The sequence below is a fragment of the Mus caroli genome, chromosome 1 (assembly GCF_900094665.2).
Source record: "Mus caroli chromosome 1, CAROLI_EIJ_v1.1, whole genome shotgun sequence".
NCBI lineage: Eukaryota > Metazoa > Chordata > Mammalia > Rodentia > Muridae > Mus > Mus caroli.
In genome coordinates this window covers 173157024-173172568 of record NC_034570.1, presented here as the reverse complement: position 1 = coordinate 173172568, position 15545 = coordinate 173157024, and the positions used below count along the sequence as shown (strand labels likewise).

Genomic DNA, 15545 nt, shown 5'->3' with positions numbered 1-15545 from the left:
CGCTGACCCAAGAAGATGCTCGCTGTCAGCAGGGAACGGACACTAGGTCTAATGTGGACGGCAAGTGTAATTAACATGCTGTGGGTTAAAGAACTGGATACTAGACTTCCATTTGATTCCTCCAGCCTCCTTTCTGTTTAAAATAAAGGAGGGCTTGGGAGATAGGGAGAAGCAGAGAAGGGGAAGGGGGAGGGGAAGGGGCGGGGGAGGAGGGGAGGCTGAAGCTGGTGGGAAGAGGCCAGGGAGCACTGAGAACTCAAGAAGTGTTGCCAATGGGCTCCTTGGAGAGACCGCTGGCAAGGATGTGGGTGTGAGGTAGCAATCACTTAGTGTTTGCTTGGAAGGGTGGGTCCCGTGCTCCATTTTTCAGAAACGCCGCATACGTTCCTCTTACATTCTCCAGGCTCCATGCCTCCACTATCAAAATTCCACAGGACTGCAAGGAGGGATGAAAGAGGTAAGGAAATAAAGACCCTTTTATGGCTCTGTCATGCTCCTCCTCCCCCAAGGAAAATACAATTAGCTTGCACTGTATTTTCGTTTAACTTTCTGAAAGAATGGGGAGGGGAACAAAAGGAAGTGACATCTTAACAAATCAATATAGTTCTGCAGGGAAGGTGAATCTCCCCTTAAAATGGCTGAGGTTACCTGCACAATTATAAACTTATTGAAAACAATGTGGTTTTAAATGATTATTTATTGGCAATTGCCTTGTTCTTGAGCTTAAGTTTCTAGGTGACCATGTCTGCCCTGATGTCCTGGGTATGGATAAGCCTGAGAGGCACCAGAAAGAAAATAGCCTTGGGGTTCCTGCATGCGAGGGTCGTGCTCTACCACAGAGCGACATTCCTACCGCACAAATATATTTCTCCTCATCCTGAGACCCAGCACTGAACATTCGTTTTCTTCCTAGCTGTGAGCTCTCTGAGTTACAGCTGTGGGTCTATTTTAATTATCAGACCAGAGAGTGCAATTTTACCGAAGACTGGCTTGTTTTGCTAGTTTGTATTGGAATTGAGTAGGTGAAGACCCCCCGCCCCCACCCAGGAATATTCCGCTTAGCTTTGATTTCTTTTGAGAGAGTGAGTATGAAAAACAAAGTGACATTTGTATGCCGGTCACTCATATGGCAATGCCCATTGTGGTAGGACAGTCCCGGGTGTGAGAGTGCCCATTGTTGCTGAAGAAAGACAAATATGACTACAATTTCAAGTGACTAACTTGTCCTTAGGGACGCACCCACCCAGACCTTCAGCTAATGGGTACAATGCCAAGATTCCTGCTATGTGTCTCTCTTACTCTTGGAATCTCTACTGTTTTCAGTCACCAAGAGGTCAGAAACAGAAACACCTGATTGTTTTGTAAGCCGTCTCCGTGGAAACCACACCAGCTTCGTTTGAATTCCACAGGAGAACAGAGTTGATCAGGGCATTATCTTATTTCTAGTTCTAAAGATGTTTGCTTCGAGCAGAGTGTGAGGGCTGGGGAGATGGCCTAGTAGATGACGCATTTGCTACTGAAGTATGAGGGAGGACCAGTGTTTGCATTCCCACCTAAAAGCTAGGTGGGTGTGCTGGGCCACCTGTGACCCCAGAGCTTTGGAAGTAGAGACGGTATTCTTGGAGCAAGGTGGCTAGCTCACTAGCTGAAGTGGCAAGCTTAAGGATTGGAAAGGAAGTAGCCTCAGTAGATGTAGTGGAGGGTCATTATGGAAGACATTCATGCAACCTTTGGCTGACATGCACGTACGTACATATGTACATATGCACGCACACACGCGCGCACACACACACACACTCACACACACACACTGGTGCCTACCTGCACCCATACACATATGCCCAGTTCTGAGTGCCCACCACATATGCGAACACAATCTATACACTCCTGAATACCACACACACATGGGGAAAAAAAAGAGTGTAAATTGGTGTTAAAAGTGTGTGCATAGGATCTACAAACCTATATAATTTGTCCAAAATTCTTAGGTGGGGGTAGGAGATTAGGATTTGTTTAATGAGCATGGAGTTTCGTTTTGGAAAGATGAACGTGTTCTAGTAACACATGATAGCAGAGCTGGTTGGTTTTGTCACAGCTCGACACAAACTAGAGTCATCTGGAAAGAGATGACTCTATTCTCTCAATTGCGGGAACTCCTCCATCAGATTGGCCTGTAGTCTAATCTGTGGGGGCATTTTTTTGATTGATGATCGATGGAGGAGGGGCTGGCCTACGGGTGGACCAGGGTGGTGTGAGAAGATACTCGAGCCTGGGAAACACACTAGGTAGCATTTCTGTGTGGCCTCTGCTTCAGTTTTGCCCCCCGGAGTTTCTGCCTTGAGTTCCTGCCCTGACTTCCTTCATGATGGACCCTAAGTTGTAACTGAAATAAACTCTTTCCCCTGGAGCTGCTTTTAGTCATGGTGTTTATCACAGCAACAGAAAGCAAAGGCCGGCGCTGGTGGGTCACATGGTGAATGCAGTTCCTACTGCCGAGTTAAACGGCTACAATGGTGTTAGGCTTTGGAATTTGATTGTCTCCCAAAGACGGATTGGAAGTTAAAGGTTTGGTCCCCAGCGTGGTGCTATTAGGAAGCAGAGGACCATTTGGGATGTGGGATTACTGGAAGGAAGTTAGGGGATGAAGGGGATGTTGGAATTCTGGTCTCTCTCTCTCTTTGTTGTCCAGCTGGCATGGGGTGAACAGAGTTTCTCAGCCCTGCCCTCTGTCATGACACATGCCAAGTGGGATGACGAGACAAGACAAATCTTTTTTTTTTTTTTTCTACAAAAGTTTTTTTGTTGTTGTGGTTATTGGAAGATGACTAACATACATGACTAACATACATGACAAGATTATGCTGCTTATCACACACACAAAATCAGGGTATGGAAAGTCATGTTCTTAATTATTTCAATGATCTGGGCATGATAGTTCATGTGTATAATCTCAGTGTTTGAAAAGTAGATGTGGGAGGTTCGGGAGTTCACATCCAGCCTTGGGTAGAATAATGGGTTTGAGGTTAGCCTGGGCTACCAGAGATGGCTCAGCAGGTGAAAGCAGTTGCCATGCAAGTTTGACAACCTGAGTTTGCTCCCTGGAACCCACATTAAAAGTGAGATGCTGTGGCTTCCATCTGTATCCCAGTATTCCTACGGCAAGACGAGAGGCACAGGTAGAACTGGCCAGAGGCACATGGATGGGCTAGCCAGAAGTAGTGGCAGAAAGAATAAGAAAAACCTTGTACTGACCAGGTAGAGGGTAGAAACCAACTTCTGAAACTTGTCCTCTGACCTCAACACATATACTGTGTCACACATGGACCATGACACACGTGTACCCTCAAATACATGTAAGCCCATGTGTGTGCTTACACATGGAAAGAGCACTCTTAAGTTAGTTGGGAATCATTCTTCTCTTTACTCTGAAATGTTTTTGGAGCACAGAATAGTCAAGTTGTCACAGACAATACCTTGCCACTAGTGACTTTCAGTGGAGTCAAAATGATTAATTGGAGAATACGAACTCACCTTAATTACCGCCCAATCCATTGCTTCTAAGAGACAAACCCTTCTATCAAATTGTTAGTATAGCAGGAAATAGGTGGCTGATTTTGCCATAAATTATGGTGTTAATGCATGTTCAATGGAAGTGGGTATAGTTTTCAATAAACTGCTAATGTTTTTGATATTTATACTGGTGGAAAAAATACGAATAAGGCAAATTCTGTGCATGCACTGAAGCGACTGTAATGTGTGGGAATAGATCTGATAAATAATTGACCTCATTAGCTCTGTTAATTAGCTCATTTATCTATCTGAGGCAGTTTTTAAGTGCTGGAAACCTCTTCATTTTTTTTTCCTTCCCGGGTTTGGAGTAACCTGTCTGCTTTCTGATGTCTCTCGAAAGTACTTGTGGGCAGTTCTTGTAATTCTGAAGCCTAGGCAGATGCTGTTATATAGATAGAGGTAAACTCTGAAGAGGCAGGTAAGATTAAGCAGAAGACTCTTAAAGTTTTCACAGTTGCTTCCATGGACATGAAAGCACATGATCACGGTTTGGATGTAAAATGTCACCCATGGGCTCGTGTATTTGAACACTTGAGCCTCCGTTGGTGGCACTGTTTTGCAAAGTTGTGGAATCTTTAGGAGGTGGGGCCCAGGTGGAGGCAGTGGGTAAGAGGTATGCAGGCCTGGAGGACGATAGCCCAGGTCTTGAGGACCGTCCTCCAACCCTGCTTCTGGCTACAGTCTCTTGCTTCCCAATCTACAGAGACTTAAAGAAGCACCCTCACACTTCCACTCCTTCCCTCCCTCGTCAGGCCATACCATCTAACCTACCTGCTCCTATTTCCTCAGTTGCTTCTTTCAGATTTTATCTCAGCGAGAGAAAAACAATGTAGTTTTTTCAATGCAGAAGCTCAGTGAACTGGGATGATCAGGACAGGAGAGGTGCAGAGTTTGAACTGGCCCATCCCACGGCCTGCTCATGTGTTTGGTCTTAGGGAAATGACTATATCTAGCTCCGTGCTGGGGTTCAGCTCTCCCTTCAGCGTCAGGCCTGATGACATGACTCTGTCCACCCCTGTGTTTCTGTCATTGATTCTGTCAAGCCCTGTGGTCATCGTGACAGTTATCTTAAGAGATCTGACTCCCACACAGGGCACACAAGCTCCTCCTGTCCTGGACTAAGGAGAAATGTGGTCTCCTAAGCTCGGGTGGGTGCTATGGAATGAACAAGCTTCCTGTATCCTGTGAATTGCTGTCTAGTTATATATGATGGCTGGCAATGACAACCTACCGAGTATGGTAAAATGGGGTCATTTACTGGGAGGATGCAGAATTTCCATAGACTCTAAGGCCAAGAAGCACAGCTCCAACCTTGCAAGGGACTGGGAATCAAAAGGTAGGCAGGTGGGGCCTAAGGCAACCACTTCTCTGGTGAGTCTCCTCTTTCTTCATCTGTCTCCTTCAAGTCTCTAAGCCCTCCTCATTCTTGATGCCCCCTTCCACCTTTGGACATTTTACCTACGTCTCATTTAATTTTAGATTTTCATGATATTTTCATTTCAGTATGCAAATTGAGACCAACCTTCATGCAGAAGAAATTTCCCTGGCCCTGTTTGGGTTAAGTGTTAACATCTGGTCTAGTTTATGATGAGAAGGAGGATGGGCCCTTTTACTCAGGGCACATCTGGTAGGGTTTGTGAAGCAGATTATCTTAGACAAGGGCATAATCTGGACACACTCCTTAAGGTATAGATAGAAAACTGCTCTCTGGATGTTAAAATGAAAAGTTTTGGAAACATATATGGGTACTTCTTGTAATCAAAGCAAACAGGACACCTTGGATGGTGTTGCACACGTGGAGATTTAACACTCAGGAGGCAGAGGCAAGAGGATCAGTAGTTGAAGGGCATCCTGAACTCCATAGCCAGGGTGAGACCAGCCTGGGACACATGATACAGGAAGGAAAGTGAAGGAATCAGAGGGAATCAAAGGAAACTTTGATGCTTAGCAGAGGCGTTTGCTCATAGAGCTTTCTCTTTTAGGACATTGCCATGCGTGGGGTTCAGTTTGAACGGCCATCTTCTCGCTATGTGCCCCTATGCCATCCTCAAAGTTCCTGAGATGAGGAGCTGTATATATTTGATCCAGGGTGCAGCAGGTGGGTCATGAGTTCAAGGCTAGACTGCATTATACAGTGAAATCTTGTTTTAAAAGGAACAGGAAGGAAGGGGCTAGGGGAGCTTGCTATGCCAAGAGTATATTTGAAACTGCTTGTGAATAGAAAATAGTAGCAGAACCAACAGCCCTCGCTGCTGTCCCTGGAGCCTCCCCTTCCCTGGTTCCTCACTTGCTTGGCATCTCTCTTGGTTGAGGCAACCTCAGAGATTGGAGCCTTGGGGGCAGGGTTAGTAGCCACTCAGTGTGTTTCATCTGGGTGTGGTTGTTGGAGGGAAGACTGCATTCTACGCATGGCATCTTACAGATTCTTATTTTCCTCAGCGCCCTCCCTCTGATTCCTGTACTTCCCTTTCTATCTCACGTGTCCCAGGCTGGCCTCACCCTGGCTATGGAGTTCAGGATGCCCTGCAACCTCTGATGCTCTTGCTTCTTCCTCCTGAGTATTACATTTCCACACCTGCATCACCATGCCCAGTTTGTAGGATGCTGGATAGCAAACCCAGGGCCTCATGCGAGTTGGTATGTACCATAATCATTGAGCTAAAACGCCCAGTCTCGGATTTTTCTTTTCTTTGTTAGCTAGGACAGTCATTCTGGGCAACCCCAGGATCCACTGTTTTGTCTATTCTAATGGTGACTCCATTGACTCTGCTGTATGAAATTTGAAGCTAAAATATTTGGTATAAAGTTGTCTTAGTTAGGGTTCCATTGCTGTGAATAGACATTTTGACCAAGGCAAACATTTAATTGGGGCTGGCTTAGAGTTTCAGAGGTTCAGTCCATTACCGTCATGGCAGGAAACATGGCAGCATCCAGGCAGACCTGGTGCTGGAGAAGGAGCTGAGGGTTCTGCATTTTGCCTTTCTTTCATCCTGGGCAGAGCTTGAGCACTAGGAGTCCTCAAAGCCTACCCCTACAGGGACACATGTCCTCCAACAAGGCCACACCTATTCTAACAATGACACATCTCCTAATAGTATTAATCCCTGTGGGCCAAATCTACAAACCACTACAAAAGTACAGCAACATCTGGTCTTGTCTATGTTTTTTTCTTGCCTTTGAGGTCTTGGACTTTAATTGACTGTACTTCTATGCAGTTGCCTGAACAAGACAGGCTCTTACTTTCTGGTATACTGCGATGCATGTCCTTGCCTACTTTAACTCTTATTTGTTCTTTAATTCAGTCTCAACTGAAATTGTTATTTATAGTCCGTCTTCTTGCTCAACTCTACACACCATACCATTCCCACAGCTCTGCTGTGTTACACATTGTGCTTCTTGTAGGGTTACAGCCTGTCCTCCAACACACCAGGTTCAGCCACCTATCCTCAGTAAGCCAATGAAAGGACCCAAATTAATAGTTAAAAAGCAGAAAAAGAGAATTATTCAAAATTGCCACATTGTGAAGGATAAGGAGATACAAGAGTCCCCAGCCTTGACTTCAATGCCTCTCAGCTATCTTCAGAGTCCTGACATGAAAGTAGATTTTAACAGAAAACAAGAGCTAAAGATAACTAGACAGTGTGTCAAGGTGTGGTTCTCTCCGTCTACCATTTTCTTGTTTCATGAGTGATGGAGAAAAGAAACAGTCTGAATGGATTAAATAAAACCTAGTCCTTCGTGGTGTCTGATTAGCTACTGCTTTTGTTTAGCTCAACTTTCAACCAGAATGTGGGTTCAGAGGTCGGTGTCAGAGTCATCTGATCCAGCATTTGTAGACTGGCTAAGTGACAGCTAAGATGGAGACAGAGAGGAGATGCATGTGCCTCTGCACCCCAGCCCAGCTGCAGCAGCTTTGAGTAGCAGGAGGCCTGGGCACATAGCCGGAGGCGGGACTTCCGGTCCCGCTGGCGACCGCGGCCCGCGCCAGGCGGAAGCGCGGCTCCGGGCCAGGATCCGCGAGCTCCGGCTGGAGCAGAGTTCGGAGCCTCAGTGTCCCGGACGCCCGTGGTCGGTGTGGATGCTTCTCGGCGCTGCGTCCCCGCGGTTCGGGGAGGCCGAGGAGGCACGCGGGAGTCGGCGCGACGGGAGAGCAGGGATCCCGGGGTGAGGACGGCTGGCGGTGGAGGGTGGCTGTGAGGGGCTGAGGAGGCCGAGGTGACATCTTCCATGGGGGTGTGTCCGCGTCCCCAGGCTCATAGGGAAGGTGGCCCGAGATGGCCTTGGGGGGCTTGCAGGGAGACGCTCCAGAGGCAGCTCTTTTCACCCTCGGGGTTAAACATGAGAAGGACGTCTTGACCTAACTCATCTGCGAGATGAGCAGCCGAGGCTTGCATGCTCAGCATTGCTTTCTTTGCAATACATTGCTTTCTTTCTCTTAAGACTTCTCCCCTCTTCCAGTGGTCTTCGGAGGGGAAAACCCAACATTCGTAGGGAAAACCTGAACTCTTACTCACTTAGCTCCCGTTCAGGCTACCATAGGACTTTAGGTCTTTGATTCAGACAAGCAAGCCCACTGAAGTTTTCATTTTAGGCTCTTCTCCACCTTGCGGAGTTCAGGTTGTCTCACTTCCTTTGTCGTGGAGTGAACTTGTAAGTATCTGGACAAAGCTTGCACCTTCATGTTTGCACTTTATGACTTACTGTTTGCTTCTCAATGGGGTGACACATTTTTAGATGTTAAATAGATTGGATTCTTGCCACACACTGAGCACAACTAGGCAAAGCTAGAGTACTGTCACTGATGGAGGCTGGTGTATACTGATTGCTTCAAGTGTTTCCCTTCCCAAGAGTTACAGTCTTAATTTTATTCCCCGGTATTTGCCAGTACTGGTAACTTATATCTTACTTGGTGGTCTGACCTGAACTACTTGAAGAAACAAATACAAACATACAAACCAACCAGAAAGCACTGTGCATTTATCCATAACCCGGGTATCTCACTGACTTACTTGAGATTTGTGCTGCAGTGAGACAGGTTATTATAAGAAAGGTTTGTTGGGTGGCACAGCTGATGTAATGCAGACGTACCTTAAATAGTGCTTTAACATATTAATGAAGACATTGAAGGCAGTGTTCTGAAGTTATGGGGCTAACTGTTGGGTTGATTTCTCTTTGCATCTCTTCATTTCCTTTTTAAGTTGTTTATTTTTATGCGTGTGGGTGTTATTGCCTGCATGTATGTCTGGGCACCACATGTGGGCCTGTTGTTCTCAGAGACCAGAAGAGGGCATCACAGTGCCTGTCTCTAGAGTTGTGGGCTGCCTGCCATGCGGGTGCTAGGAATCAAACTGAGGTCTTCTGGAAGAGCAGCCAGTGTTCTTAATGGCTGAACCATCTCTCCAGGCCCTTTAATTTCGTTTTTTTTGAGGTAGACTTGTTGCTTATCTGATAAGGCTTAACTTTATCTAATCTTGATTTAAAACCTGTGAGCCCCCCCAGCCCCCATTCCCTTCACTTTTATAAGAGAAAAAGCTCTTGGGAATATGTGAGCCTTTATAGTTCATGGGCGGTGGAAGAGTTCATCCCGGAAAGGGAAGCATTGCTTGTCTTCTGAGGTAGGTTCCCAGCCGTGGAGCTGAGAGTCCTGTCCGAAGTCTGATTGCCTTGGATTTGGGGGATCATTGGAATGCTTATTTGTTGCTGGAAATGATTGAATAATTGCTTAGCTTTCCCCTTTAGATAAGTTCTTTGCATTCTGTATAATTTAGCTGTGTTTCACGGTCAGCTATGTTCCTGAGGACTTTCGATTAGCTGCAGAGCGTTGCTAGTTATTTGTGTGTATGGGTTCACACCTTCCTTCTATTTCTGCGGCATGCTGTGTGCCTGCTGAGGAAGAGCTGCCCAGATCATGATCATTCAAACAGCCTGCATCTGCATGCATTCCAATTTGAGTAGTTACCAATTGGTGATGTGTCAAGCAGTTGAGTTTGTTGGTTCCATGCCTTTTGGCTATTAGTTTTATTATTATCTAGTACTTTGTCAGCTACCTGCTTATCCTAGCTAGAGAGCCATTCCTGGCCACTTGATCCAGCCCAGAGGACTGGATGCTCTGGGGGAACACAGCTTTTTGGCCTAGGAGATAGCACAGCACACAGCATGGCTGACACAGACTCCATCCGTCTCTTACGCTCAGCTTTTGTCCCCCCCTCTCTCACTGAACTAGTCTCTTTTTTTCATAGTGACCACAATGACTCAGGCCTCAGTGACTCAAAGGGGATTCAGAGCCTCCACACGGACGGCAGAGTCCCGTTAAGAAGGGTGCAGTCCATTATGCTGAGGCCAAGAGGAGAAAAACTGGAGGCATCCTGCGAGTATTTGTCTTTGAGAAAGAGCTGATCATTTTTATAGGGAAATTTGTGTATAACTTGCTAATGGTGTATGTTTTATACTTGGCATAAAATATACCAAGGTGTCCACTTAAGAAGTGGACAGCATTCTATACTATTACCAAATGTTCATTGCTATTGGGAGTTCCAGGTGTTACTGCAATTTAAGAGACGTATCCTTTTCCTGTGTTGTCAGTTTGTATAGGAACTCTGCATTGATCTTATTCCCTGTATTGGTATTACTAATTTTTTAAAAAAAGATTTATTTTGTTTATATGAGCACACTGTAGCTGTCTTCAGACACACCAGAAGAGATCCCATTACAGATGGCTGTGAGCCACCATGTGGTTGCTGGGATTTGAACTCAGGACCTCTGGAAGAGCAGCCAGTGCTCTTACCCGCTGAGCCGTCTCTCCATCCCAGTATGACTGATGTTTAAACTGACTTCTTTTACACATATTTTTATCTCCTTATGGTAGGAAGGTTTTTTTCTTGTGGAATATTTTTGTATCATTTTTCCTTGTTGTGGAATATTTTTGTATCTATTTTCTTACTCATTTGCAAATGATGATTTTTAGCTTGGTTTTCTGTGCTTATACTACGCCTTAAAGCTTGTGTTGAGTCAGGGCTGATTTGGGTCGATGCTAGTGATTAATCATTAATGATCATAGTGAGATAATAGCATTGTTAATGTGTTGGTATTGCATTCTTAGAAATAGCAAACTGAGCATTTCTTTAACATGTTGTCATAGTTGAACAGTTAGAAAGATGGAGATGTTTATCAACTGACTTTAAGAAGTACCCGTTTGGCTTTTGCTGTTTTAGTGTATCAGTTAGGGTTCCTCAGAAAAAAAGTGGATGAGTGCATCGCCAGTGTGTATTATTATTATATTTAAAGATTTATTTTAAGGGAGCTAGAGAAATGGCTCAGTGACTAGCAGCACTGGCTGTGTAGCTCTGAGGATCAGAGTTCTGATCCCAGCACCCATGTAATCCCAGCTCCAAGTGGGACAGAGGATTCCTAGGGCTTGCTGGCTTCCAGCCTAGCCAAGAGAGTCTAGGCCACGTTCAAGGGGAGACCCTGCCTCAGGGGACTAGGCAGGAGAGCAGTTGAGGAGGGCACTGATTCGTCAAGTTTTAGGGAGTGACAGGTTCAGGCTGGAAATTCTGCGGTTGATTCTGTAGTCGAATTGTTGACATGTTCATTTAGGCCACATAGTGCTGTGTACAATCAATAGAGCGTGAAGAATTTTCACAAGTATAAGCTAATTATCCCATCATTCACGGGATATTCCAAGAGGCCTTAAAAATGGGGATCATAAGGACCAAGAGGAGTTCAGAGTTTTCTTTGAGGCAGAAATTGGCAGTGAAGACACAGGTGCTAAGGGAACCCTGAAACTATAAGCCTCGTAGGGCAGGGATTTGGAAAGCCTCTCCCACAGATTGAGACTCTGGGGCATTGTAGGATCTAAATGGGTCTTTGACAAGGTTGTCAGATATTGGGCATTATTTTGAGCAGAATTGTGGTAGTAACACCAAGGCCACTGGCGGGTCACCTGTCGTCCAGGACTGTGAAGAGAAACATTTCCAGCCTGTTTGATTTCTTGTCCTGGCTTCCCTCAGTGATGAGCTGTGTGTGATTGAGACTGTAAGTCGCCCCCCCCCCCACCTCCCCCCAGGTTGCTTCTACCCAGTGCTTTATCACAGCACTAGAAAGCAAACTCAGACAGTAGATAGTCACATTGTACTCCTGGAGAGGGTAAGTCTGTTGTCTAACCCTGTGGTACAATGAATGCTGGAGCAGAGTCTAAAGTCCTCTCCCAAGTGAGGATACACTGTTTCCTCTTTTCAAAGACAGGTTACATTGTGAGTACTGAGAGAGAAAGAGAGAGAGAGAGAGAGAGAGAGAGAGAGAGAGAGAGAGAGAGATTTGTATTTCATCTGTGCATAAGTTGTAGTCCTCTTGTTTTATTCCATGGGTATCACTATAAACTTTTTCTTAGATGTTGTTAGCTGATAATTGATCAGTTTTTCCAAGGATGCTACTTTAATTAGTGTAGTTGAAAGAAGTATATACTTTGGACATGCTTGCCCTGTGTGTAAAGTGAGGTGGCACCTAGCACGGGGCCTACTCACATAAAAATTCATTCTCACTGGAATGTGAGGCTGGAACACTTCACATCTTAGAGTGTGCTGCAGGGCAGGGCTGGGATCCAAACCCTGATTAAAATCACCCAGCTCTTTTTTTTTTTTTCCCTCTGCTCTGCAACCACAAGTTATTGCTGGCTGAAAAGGATAATAATGAATTAATTTTCATCTACCGAGAAAAAAATTATTTTAGACAGCTTTATTCCTTTTAAATTAGATAAAAAGGCCACTTTGCAATGAGAGCGAATCAGTGGATCATCCCAGAAGCCTGTGCAGTGATGCTGGTGGCTGCCGCCGACAGTGACAGTTTGCTCCCCCCATAAGTAGAAGGATGTGGGGGGACTGAGGATTCAGACATTAAGAGTCTATGCGTCGTCAAGGCTTAGGTTTTAGAGAGAGGGGCTTCATTTGCAGATGTTGCTTAGGTTCTTATGATTTGGAGTCAAGAGCATTGACTTGGCCTGTCTGTAGTGAGCAGACACAAAACTCCACAGCTTCACATGGATTATAAACATGTCCTGCCACTGGGTGATAGCCCTAGTCCTCATTGGTTAAATTAACAATAATTTGAAGGGATGGAGAGATGGCTGAGGGTTAAGAGGGTGTGTACTATGGTTCTCTCAGAGACCCAGGTTCAGTGCCCAGCACCCACATGGCCGCTCACAACGGCCTGTCACTCCAGCTCCAGGAGATCCAGCGTTCTCTTCTGGTTTCCTCACACACATTCACACACATACTCATAATAAAAAAACAATCTTTAAAAGCATCCTTCAACGGCCAAGTGTAACACTTAGGATTACTTGCAGTCAGCACTCAGGTAGAACATGGAACCTCGAGGAGCTAAGGCATTTTGAATTGCTCATGTTTAATGTCTTGTCACCCTGTCCTTCCCCCTTCCCCGTGCAAGTAAGGGATTTGAGAGATGGATTGAAGTACTGTACTTACCCAATAGTTGGCTCTTTTTGGTTTCTTTTGACTGTCCTAGGGTTGATTTACCCAAATGATTTTTTCTTCTGATAGCTTTAGCAACGGCGTAATGAGAAATGTGCCCCTTCCTACCATAGGCTGATGATGAGTAAGCTGAGCTCTGGCCTCTACTGAATAGTAACCATCTAAACAGTGACTCACTTTGTGGCTTCCATGATTCTGTGTTTGCTGGCTGTGTGAGGGACGGGCGGGTGTTAGAAAGTGAGCAACTGTAATATAACTTATTAACTATTGTGTAGGTGCTGTGCATTTTCTTATCTGTTTTATAGTAGGTTTTATTTTAATTAGAAGACTACTAAGAGCTGTTAACTGCGTAGCACGTGCTGATCACTGGGTTTCCATCCACCATGGCTCATTCAGTCGTTACTACAGTCCCAGTAAGAGCCGTTACCCCAGCTTTACAGACACGGAAACTGAGGTTCGTGGAGGGTGAATGGCTTACCCAGGCTACACAGTCATTGCTGGAACTGGGATTTGAATCCAGGCAACCAGAAGTCCAGGATTTAGCTACTTACAACTCTGCTATTCATTGAGCGGATGCCTTTAGTCGTATGCATTATACCGTCTTACTGAAGACTTTCCTATAAAATCCCCCTGCCATTTCCGATAGAATCTGGGTTGCAGGCAGGACTTTCCATTTCTATTGTAATAAAAGCTCACCTTGGTTTCTGAGCATCCCCCCCCAGGCTGAGAAGACCCATTGCATGGATGACTGCCTGTGCTTTCCATTTGGTGAGGGTGGTCTTCTCTTCCTCTAGGAGAGTTTTCTGGAGATACTCCACTTTGGGGGTTGCAATTTGTCATATATACATATAGAAATCAAGTTTTGTTTTAAATATACATGTAGATGGTAGAGTTGTAGAGCATCCTGTGAAGCAGAGGAAAAAACGTTGATTTAAAGATGGCCATGAGAAGGGAAAAGGGTAGTCTGTGTGCGGATTGTTGAGTTCAGGCTTCTTCATTGTGCCTTCACAGCCAGCCTCTGTGCACCACTACTGGGGCACACTTGACCTACAGTGCTGTTGCTAGACTGACTCTTTTATAAAGTAAAATAATGTCCAGAGGCCTGGAGATGGCTTCGTGGGTAAGGTGCAGGATGTGCATTCTTACCACCCGTGGTCAGACCCTTGAGCCCACGTCCAGACAGAGGGAGAGAAACAGCTTCACATGGCTCTCTCCTCTGACCTCTGCACAGGTGGGGTCTCTCCCCCCTTTCTCTTTTACACACACGCACATGAGCGCGTGTGCACACACACAGCGAGAGAGACACTCAGAGAGAAGAGAAACACAGAGGCACAGAGAGACAGGCAGACAGAATAACTTAATAAAGTAATATTCTTACAGTATACTATTTTCTTGTCTTGTATTTTGAGTTTGTGTCTTTGTTCTTAGTTTTGACAAATTTTAATTAACTGAGGTGAGTTGCACATCACTAATACAAATTCATCGGGGAACCGCGCTTTGTTGGCTAGCACATAGGCTAGTAACTGAGTCTTATATGCAGTATTAATCTTGCCACAGAAGGGTCTTTTATGACACATTGAACTTAATCTGAAAATCTAAACAATTTAAGATTTATTTTTTATTTGTATGCATGTTTGCCTGCTTGTTTATTTATTGTATATGAGTACACTGTAGCTGTCTTCAGACACACCAGAAGAGGGCATCAGATCCCATTACAGATGGTTGTGAGCACCATGTGGTTGCTGGGAATTGAACTCAGGACCTCTGGAAGAACAGTCAGTGCTCTTAACCACTGAGCCATCTCTCCAGCCCCATCTGCCTGCTTGTATGTATGTGTATCATGTGTGTAGCTTTCACTGGCACTGGTACGCATGAAGGCTGGAAGGGAACATCAGATCAGCTGGAACTGGAGCTACAGATGGCTGTAAACTGCCACGTGGGCTGGGCACAGAACCTGGGACTTTCAGAAGAGTAGCAGCTGTTCTTAATTGCTGAATCATGTCTCAGCCCAAGTCTAAATATTTAAGTGTAGTTTTTTTGGAAACAGGTGATAAACTTGATGTGAGATGCTTTTGTTTAGGAACTTCTCAATCCTGAATAACAAGTGTGCGGAGAGTCAAGGAGACATATGTGTGACTGAGTTTTGTGTAAAGCTCGTGATAGTAATAGAATGGAGAGTTTGAAGCATAACATAATGTTTTTACAACACACTACAGTGTTGTCAATGAAGTCGGGAAAAGACAGTTATGCACCTTTGTGCATCAGTCCTGGGTATAATGTGTGCTTGCATATTAATATAAACCTGAGTTTTATCCTTTTTATAAAGGCAGAACCCCCAAAGTAGGTAGATGTCTGTGGCTAGAAGTAATGTAAGCACAACTGGAAGTAAACTTCCCTCCCCTCCCCTCCCTTCCCCTTCCCTCCCCTCTCCTTCTCTCCCCTCCTATTCCCTCCTCTCCTCACCTCTCCTCTCTCCTCCCCTTCCCCTCC

The 15545-nt window shown here is 45.2% G+C and overlaps 1 protein-coding gene across 2 annotated transcripts in view; it reads left to right on the top strand.

Moving 5' to 3' along the window:
- Positions 1–7527: 7527 nt before the first annotated feature.
- The window catches only part of Disp1 (dispatched RND transporter family member 1), a 130125-nt gene continuing 122107 nt past the window's right edge, over positions 7528–15545 (top strand). For both annotated transcript variants that reach the window (XM_021158768.2, XM_021158753.2), the window contains exon 1: positions 7528–7734. The gene's annotated coding sequence lies outside the window, so the exon portion shown is untranslated. The remainder of the gene's footprint in view (positions 7735–15545) is intronic.